This window comes from Gadus chalcogrammus, chromosome 2 (assembly GCF_026213295.1).
Source record: "Gadus chalcogrammus isolate NIFS_2021 chromosome 2, NIFS_Gcha_1.0, whole genome shotgun sequence".
Lineage (NCBI taxonomy): Eukaryota > Metazoa > Chordata > Actinopteri > Gadiformes > Gadidae > Gadus > Gadus chalcogrammus.
In genome coordinates, this window is record NC_079413.1 from 20,159,709 (window position 1) to 20,168,002 (window position 8,294).

At 51.3% G+C, this 8,294-nt stretch overlaps 1 pseudogene; it reads left to right on the plus strand.

Annotated features, from left to right (window-relative positions):
* The first annotated feature begins 435 nt into the window (after positions 1-435).
* LOC130402362 (serine/threonine-protein kinase BRSK1-like) lies at positions 436-7,223 on the plus strand (annotated as a pseudogene).
* Positions 7,224-8,294: the final 1,071 nt, after the last annotated feature.

Genomic DNA, 8,294 nt, shown 5'->3' on the forward strand with positions numbered 1-8,294 from the left:
CTGCATAACAACCAGGAGAGTGGAGAGATATCAGCCTTCCAAGGCCGAAGTGGGGGCGCCGAATAAGGATAACGGATGGCTTAGTCAGGACGACTCTGCAATTTTTCGGCCAGAATTAAGTTTCTATACTCAATATCCAAATTCCAGATTACAGAAAGTCCGCGATTAGCGGAAATTTAGGTGGCCCGTTTTAAGCCCGACCAGCTACCCACGAATGGCATCAACTTCAGATTAGTTCGCCACATCGCAGAGTCTAGGTGTGTCGGTAGCCCGCACATAAATCAATGACGGGCAGCTATCAATCAGCACGAACATGCTGCCATCGCCTTCTATCTTTGCGATAGAACAGGGGGGTGAGACCGCGACATCCCAAACAGCATGCCTCCTCGTTTATCATGATCCCAATATGGAGAGTCTTCAACACCCGACGGAAGTATGGCGAGACTACAAAAGCCCCCACTCTTCCAGGAGTCCATCGTGTACCCCGCTGAGAGCGTTCTGTCAGGGCAGGCGGGCTCTCCTTGGCCCTGTTTCCTCGTCGAGAAAATTTGATCAATAGCGTTGAGAGACCGGCCAATCAGATCCATAATTTAGGGTTCAGATAGAAATGCAGAGAGAGGCTCTGACCGATTTAGAAGAGACCACACAGGACAGAGACAAAGAGCAGAGGCAGGAGAAATAAGGGCCGGGAGGGAGCAGAGGGAGCAGAGAGAGAAGCAACGCCTTCGTTGGAGGGCAGATCTATAGAGCTATAGATCTATAGATCTATAGAGCTATAGAGCTATAGATCTATAGATCTATAGATCTATAGATCTATAGCTCTAGAACCTAGAATCCATGTGATGTATGCTAATAAAGGTCTAATAATAATATATTAATAATATATTATTATGCATGTTGAAGATAATTAAGACAAGCGTGAAAGGAATACGCGTGAATAGATTTAAGGATAATGGAACAACGTTAACACTACAAGTGTGAAGCAACGTCAAACGCTTAGAAGCAAACGCATGTTGAGCCCCTATGATGGAGAGGGCCATGACAGTTTGTTTACCGTGGTGGTGAATCTTAAAGGGCTTTATAAACAATCTTTAGTGGAAAAGACTTGTTCATAAACCATTACTCATGACCATTACCTTCTCTCTCCTGTCTCATCTGTCCCTCCCTCTCCCCCTCCCTCCCTTCATCCCTCCCTACTCTTCTCCCTCCTCCCCCTATCCTTCCCCCCTACCTACTCTCTCCTCCCCTCCCCCTCCACTTCCCCTCCCCCCTCCCTCACTACCCACCCTATTCTCTCTCCCTCCCCCTCTTCTCCCTCCCCCATCCCTACTCTCTCCTTCCCTCCCCACCCCTCCCTCCTCCCTCCCCCCCTCCTACCCTCTTCCTCCACTCCCCCTCCTCCCTCCCCCCCATCCATAAACTCGCCCCTCCCATCCCGTCTTCTGTCCCGCCCATCAGAGAGAGACAGTATTCACATTCAACCAATCAGACGTCACCTCCGCCTCCGCCTCCACCCCCTCCACCTCATCCTCCAAACCCAAGGCCGCCGCCGCCGCCGCCGCCGCCGCGGCGCCGCCGCCACGGCAACCGCGCGCTCGTCCCGCGCCGCGCCCGACCCCAAGACCCAGACCCTGCCCATCAAGACCCCCGCGGCCCGGCCCACCCACCAGACCATGAAGTCCCTCCCCCTGGCCACGACCCCTCTCGCCCTCGCCCTCCCCCTCCCCGGTGCACTCCACCAGCCCCCGCTACTTCTCTTCCCCTCGCCGTCCCTGTTCCGCTCGGCGGGCCGCGGCGGCCAGCCGTCGCCGCCCCCCTCCTCCTCTAACGCCTCCTCTGCCGCCGGGACCCCCCCCCCGCTCCCCCCTGTGTCGCAGGTGACCCCCCAGGGCTCGCCGCTGGCCACGCCCCTCGGCACGCCCGTGCACCAGGCCCACCACCACCACCACCACCCCTCCACCTCCTCCTCCTCCTCCGGCTCCACCCCTCCTCCCCCGCCCCCCCCCTCCTCCTCCTCCTCCTCCTCCAGGGTGGAGGGGGGGGGCGCCTCGCTGACTCCGCCCTCCAGCCCCGGCGGGGGGCTGGCCAGCTCTAGCTCCGCCCACTGGCGCACCCGGCTCAACTCCTTCAAGAACAACCTGCTGGGGTCGCCGCGCTTCCACCGCCGCAAGCTGCAGGGTGAGCCCGCCGACCGGGGCGCACTGGTTTGGACTGGTTTGGACTGGTTTGAACTGGTTTGGACTGGTTTGGACTGGTTTGGACTGGTTTGAACTTGTTTGAACTGGTTTGAACTGGTTTGGACTGGTTTGAACTGGTTTGGACTGGTTTGGACTGGTTTGAACTGGTTTGGACTGGTTTAGCTGAGTTTAGTTAGCTTTCCTGGAATAGCAAGCTTTTTTCCTGATAGTAAATTTTTTGACTATCTTTTTCATTCTGAAAGTAAATAGACTTTATAACTATTTGATTTCAAACCTTTTTTTACACTCGTAGGGCATTGAGGTTTCCCTCATTTACAAGGAAGGCGAGTTAACAGGAATGGACATGCACACAACAACAGCAGTGGCAATTAAACATGAGCACAACAAATTAAATAAATATAAATAAATACAACTAAAAACGAATTTGATGAGCTGAGGCTAAACAGCAGCAGATGGAAGTTACTTTGATGCTAGCATAGTGTTTTGCATTTCTTAAGAAATAGAACATACAGAATAGATATAATTGCTATCACTCCTGGCTTTCAGGATTCTTATTGACATGGCTCGGCCAGTGCTAATCTGAAATAAAACTTGAAACCTAATCATGCGTCGCTATCAGTAACCGCCAGCATGTCTCCATTGTTTCCTTATCCCTAAACTGCCGATTATTTATTTACCTCTCTCTTTAATACTGTATTATTATAGTCTTTCTCCCTTCCCGGCTTACTCACCATGCACCTGCTCTTCTCTGGCTCAGTGACACACCTCTCTCTCTCTCCCTCTCTCTCTCTCTCTCTCTCTCTCTCTCTCTCTCCTCTCTCTCTCTCTCTCTCTCTCTCTCTCTCTCTCTCTCTCTCTCTCTCTCTCTCTCTCTCTCTCTCTCTCTCTCTCTCTCTCTCCTTTGCGCTCTACTTCTTTCTTCCATTTCTATAAATGTCCACGTTGATACCTCTATCTCTGACTATGGATCTCCTCTCCTCTGCTTTCAGTTCCAACGTCAGAGGACATGTCTAGCTTGACTCCAGAGTCCAGTCCAGAGTGAGTATTGTGATATCGCTGCAGACGGTGCGCCAGTTCCCTGTCATTACTGCAAAGTGTTAGTTTGTGCACACTCTATGCACTCCCCAATGCAGATATCAGCAGCCGTTGGTCCAGTGTGTTCCCACAAAGGTGTAGCAAGTTACATTATTATTATCTCTGTTGTATTCATGCAGCCCACATGTTTTTCATAATGTTTGTTCATATATTTTATCCATAAATCTTTTCCAGTCCCCCCCAGTGACGTTTAAATAAGCACCGGCAGGCTAGGTGGTGTCAACGTGTCTTATATAAATGAGTCAAACACCACAGAACAACAATCGTTCACCAACATGAAACCATAATTGCCTGAGTTCAAATTAAGGCCAAGATGTCACCGCTTTGAACCCTGTGACAACATTTGTATCTGTGTGTTTTCGTTTTGCGTCGCGCTTCACCAGACTGGCGAAGAAGTCGTGGTTCGGCAACTTCATCAACTTGGAGAAGGAGGAGCAGATCTTCGTGGTGATCAGAGACAAGCCCCTCAGCTCCATCAAGGCTGACATCGTCCACGCCTTCCTCTCTGTGAGTGGGTCTACTAACATATCACAAGTTTGTCCTCCACTCTGCGTTCCTTCTGAAGGATGCTTCCTTTCTAATTAAGGGAGTTGTTTCTTGCCCACTGGGGTGCTAGGGTCAGGGGGGGGGGTCATAAATATATGGCCTGTGAAGCCCTTTGAGACTTTACCTGTGATTAAGGGCTATACAAATACTATTTTGTTGAATTGAACTGAATTGTCTATGGCAGACAATTCAGACACAAGTGATAAAAAAGCGTGGCAAGCCACTCAGCAAAAATGTGTGTTTTACAACAACGCGCGGGCCGCACTAATGCTAAACTTTGATGTCAAGTAGGGGGCCACAAAATATCATCCCGCGGGCCTCAATTGGCTCCCGGGCCGGAAGTTTGAGACCCCTAGTCTATGGCAAATCTCTGGTGGTATAAAAAAATTCATAAGATATGTTACGTTACGTGAGTGTCTTTTCTTAGCAACAAAAGATTCTGATTTGGAAAGGCCCAACCTTACTTCAGAATTTCACCACGATGCCCTAAGACTAACAACAGAATGAATAACATAAACACAGGAACATCAGTTGATATCTAGAATTCCATGGGTTTTACGTTTAGTTTGGTGTCAACGTCCTGACTCCTAGTACGTGGCAGATCCCCTTGCTGCTCAGCAGTGCTCAGTGAACAGTGGAGTCAACAACATTTGCTACCACTTTGCCGCGACCCTTATAAAGGAGGCTTTCAAGGGATTTACAACATGCACGTAGACAGGAAGGCTGCACGTTTTACAGAGTATAGGTTTAAAGACCCAATAATAAGTTATACATTAACCGATGTTTTGTCGGTATATCTAGTTTTTTGATCCATAAAACATGTAGCAAGCGACCACCACACAACATCACACGCACCACACGACACACACACAACCAACACACCAAACGCAACAAACGCACACGCACACATACACTCCTGTACCCATGCAGATCCCCTCCCTAAGCCACAGTGTGGTGTCCCAGACGAGTTTCCGGGCAGAATACAAGTCCTCCGGAGGCCCCTCCGTCTTCCAGAAGCCTGTCAAGTTTCAGGTATGTAGAAGACACGTACACACGCACTCACACACACACACAAATACACACTTTAAAGGATCGTTTGGGGCATTCAAGCCTGTTTCCGATCATTTAAGGGAATAATGCGAACAAGACTTTCTGAGATTGGTCGGGTTTTGAGCGCGAGTGCCTTGTGCAAATATGACACTCATGAGATTTGAGCGAGCACTTGTCCAAAAAACACAATTACAGACTAGTCCCAATTAAAGTGAGAAAGTAGAGAAGAAAGTTTAGAGCCTTAAGGAGCCTTTCTGTAACGTTTTTCAGATGCTTATAAAATCCATCTGAGCCTCACAGTGGCAAAAACACCTTAGAGGAAGTATATTACAGGGTGCTATTGCCACAAAGGATAACATTGCAGCATCATTCCCTCTTAATACTGGAACAATTTCAAAACATTTTATCCTACTTTCACTGTTGAAACCAGAAGAATTATCAATTTTGCTCCAAGTTGAATAATGAATAGTGCTTTGTGATGTGTGTTTTTTACCACCATTTGTCTTCTTCTTGTAATTATTATTATTTCCTTGATTCATTGTCAACAATAATTACCGGTCTGACTTCTCACCAGCCTAAAGTGTTGTTCTTCACACTCGATCAAAGCGGTCCGGGCGCTTATTAAGTGCGTTTTCTCTCTCTCTCTCTTCCTAAACTCAGCCAAACCGTGTTTTCCTTCTTCCCAGGTGGAAATCGCTTTCTCCGAAGGGGAGCGGGAGCGGGAGAGGGAGCGAGCGGAGAGGGAGGGCAGGCGAGAGCTGGGCATCTACAGTGTCACGTTCACCCTCATATCAGGTACGACGCTCCTGGGGGAAGAGAGAGAGGTGGGGGAGGGGGAGGGGCGCCAATACCTGAAATACCTGTGACGTCATGTGACTCTGAGGGGGAGTCCCGGTGGAAATGTCGGAGGATTAGCGACGCCTTTGGCCTCGTTGGCACCGTTCAAGGTTTCTGTGTTTGCCCAGACGTGCTACGATTAGTCCCACATGCTAGTTATAGCATTGCTGTTTTCTGATTGGCCTGAATTAGGACCATGTGATGTCCTCACTTGAGGTTTGAGTGGATGATGACATCAGCAGGTAGTTTACCAGAGGTAGCAGGATGTTGTTTTAATGGGTGTTTCTTCAGACTGCCCTGGGAGGTTACACCCAGACTGGCTTGGGGGAACCCGACACACCGTCTGTGTGTGTGTGTGTGTGTGTGTGTGTGTGTGTGTGTGTGTGTGTGTGTGTGTGTGTGTGTGTGTGTGTGTGTGTGTGTGTGTGTGTGTGTACAGGTGTGTGTGTACAGGTGTGTGTGTGTATGTGTGTCTTGGTGTGTGCATGCATATGCATGTGTATACATGTGTGAATGTGAGTGTGTGTATGTATATGTATACGTGTGTGTGTGTGTGTGTGTGTGTGTGTGTGTGTGTGTGTGTGTGTGTGTGTGTGTGTGTGTGTGTGTGTGTGTGTGTGTGTGTGTGTGTGTGTGTGTGTGTGAAGACATTGAATACATTGAAAGGCGATTGTTGCAAATAACATGTTAGGAATAAAATACATGAAACGGATGTTATCGTTTGGTCAATGGAACTCTGATCTTGAAGGGCGTGCCTTGTGTACTCGTGTCTTATTGGATCAGGTCCCAGTCGCAGGTTTAAGAGGGTGGTGGAGACCATCCAAGCCCAGCTCCTGAGTACCCATGATCAACCCTCTGTACAGGCGCTGGCTGGTGGGTTACACACACACACACGCACGCACACGCACGCACGCACGCACGCACGCACGCACGCACGGCACGCACGCACACAAAGGCGCAAGCACACACACACACGCACACACCACACACGCACACGCACACACACACACGCACGGCACACAAAGGCACAACACATACCACACACACCCCCACACACCACACACACACACACACACACACACACACACACCACCCTCACACACACACACCACTCACACAGCACACACACACACAGACACACCCTCCGAGGTCCCTCTAACTTCCCCTCTCCGCCCCCCCCCCAGACGAGAAGAACGGTCAGCTACTGCGTCCGCCCAGCACCCCCACCCGACAGAACTCCCGCCGCTCGGAGGGCGCCCCCGACCGCGAGTGGGACCACGGCGCCGAGCGGGAGAAGGCGGACCGCGGCGGCGAGGGCGGCGGGGTTCAACGGCCGCGCTGGGCGACGGCGGCGGCGTTGGCGTCGGCGGCGGCGTTGGCGGCGGCGGCGGCGGTGTGGCGGCGGTCGCCGGCGGGGCTGCCCTACAACGGAGGGGCTCGGGGAAAGACAAGACCCGACTCCTCTCGACCACCAACGGGACGCAGTCTCACCCCTAGGTGGAGCCGACGGAGAGACGAGGAAGAGGGGGAGAAAAAGAAGAGAATGTCTTGGGGAGACGGGGAGGGGCTTCCCTTGCTGCCCCTTGCTTCCTCCCCTCCCTCCCTGTTTCCCTTCCTCTGTTCTTTCCATCCTCGCTGTCCTGGGACGGTGACACTCGTCCCCACCCCCCACCCCCACCCCCCCTGCCCCGCCGTCAACACTGAACAACACAAGATGTCAACAGAACAATCAGCGGAGAGCCGGCTCCAGACTCACTGACCCCGCGGCGCGGACGTCGCGCTCGGAGGGACGGGGGGCGTACCCGGTAACTAGCTCCACTGGTTCATGTGGAGCTACGTGCACTTTTGGCTCCGGACTAGGGACCCAACCCCCCCCCCCCCCCCCCCCACGGGGGTCAAGAATCGCCAATGAACACCGTCACGGTCGAACTACTTAAACCGATGGCTTCGCGTCTCTAGACGACGTTCACGCATACATATACGTCACCCGTACTCTTTGTTAGAGAGAGACACCATAGTCTACCCCTCAGCTATTAACCAGTTAACTATGCTTTTGCCACCAAACCACATTTCACTTCTCGTCCAATCCGCCCGCATCCCCAACATCACCTGACCAGAGGTGGAAGGTCACATGACAGTGAGATTGCTCTCTGTATTGGCCCCCTCTGGCGAAGATCACACGCACACACACACACACACACACACACACACACACACACACACACACACACACACACACACACACACACACACAACCTGAATGTCTTTTACGAAAACAGAACAATAACAGCTGCGTTACAGAATAGCAATTGAAAGTAGACCTTGACGACAACGTGCACGTTTTGAATGTGGGTTTTTGATCCATCGTTGACCAATCCCGAGCGTTCTTCTTCATAGCCCCCGCCCACTGCGAGATGACGGAGAATCAACACAATAATAGACAGTGGAAGGACTGGCTTGTAGCAACCCTGAACACACACACACACACACACACACACACACAAATACACACGCACACAGCTGACTCAGCAAGTTGAATAGAAAACCTTCACCTGGGACACAAGCGAG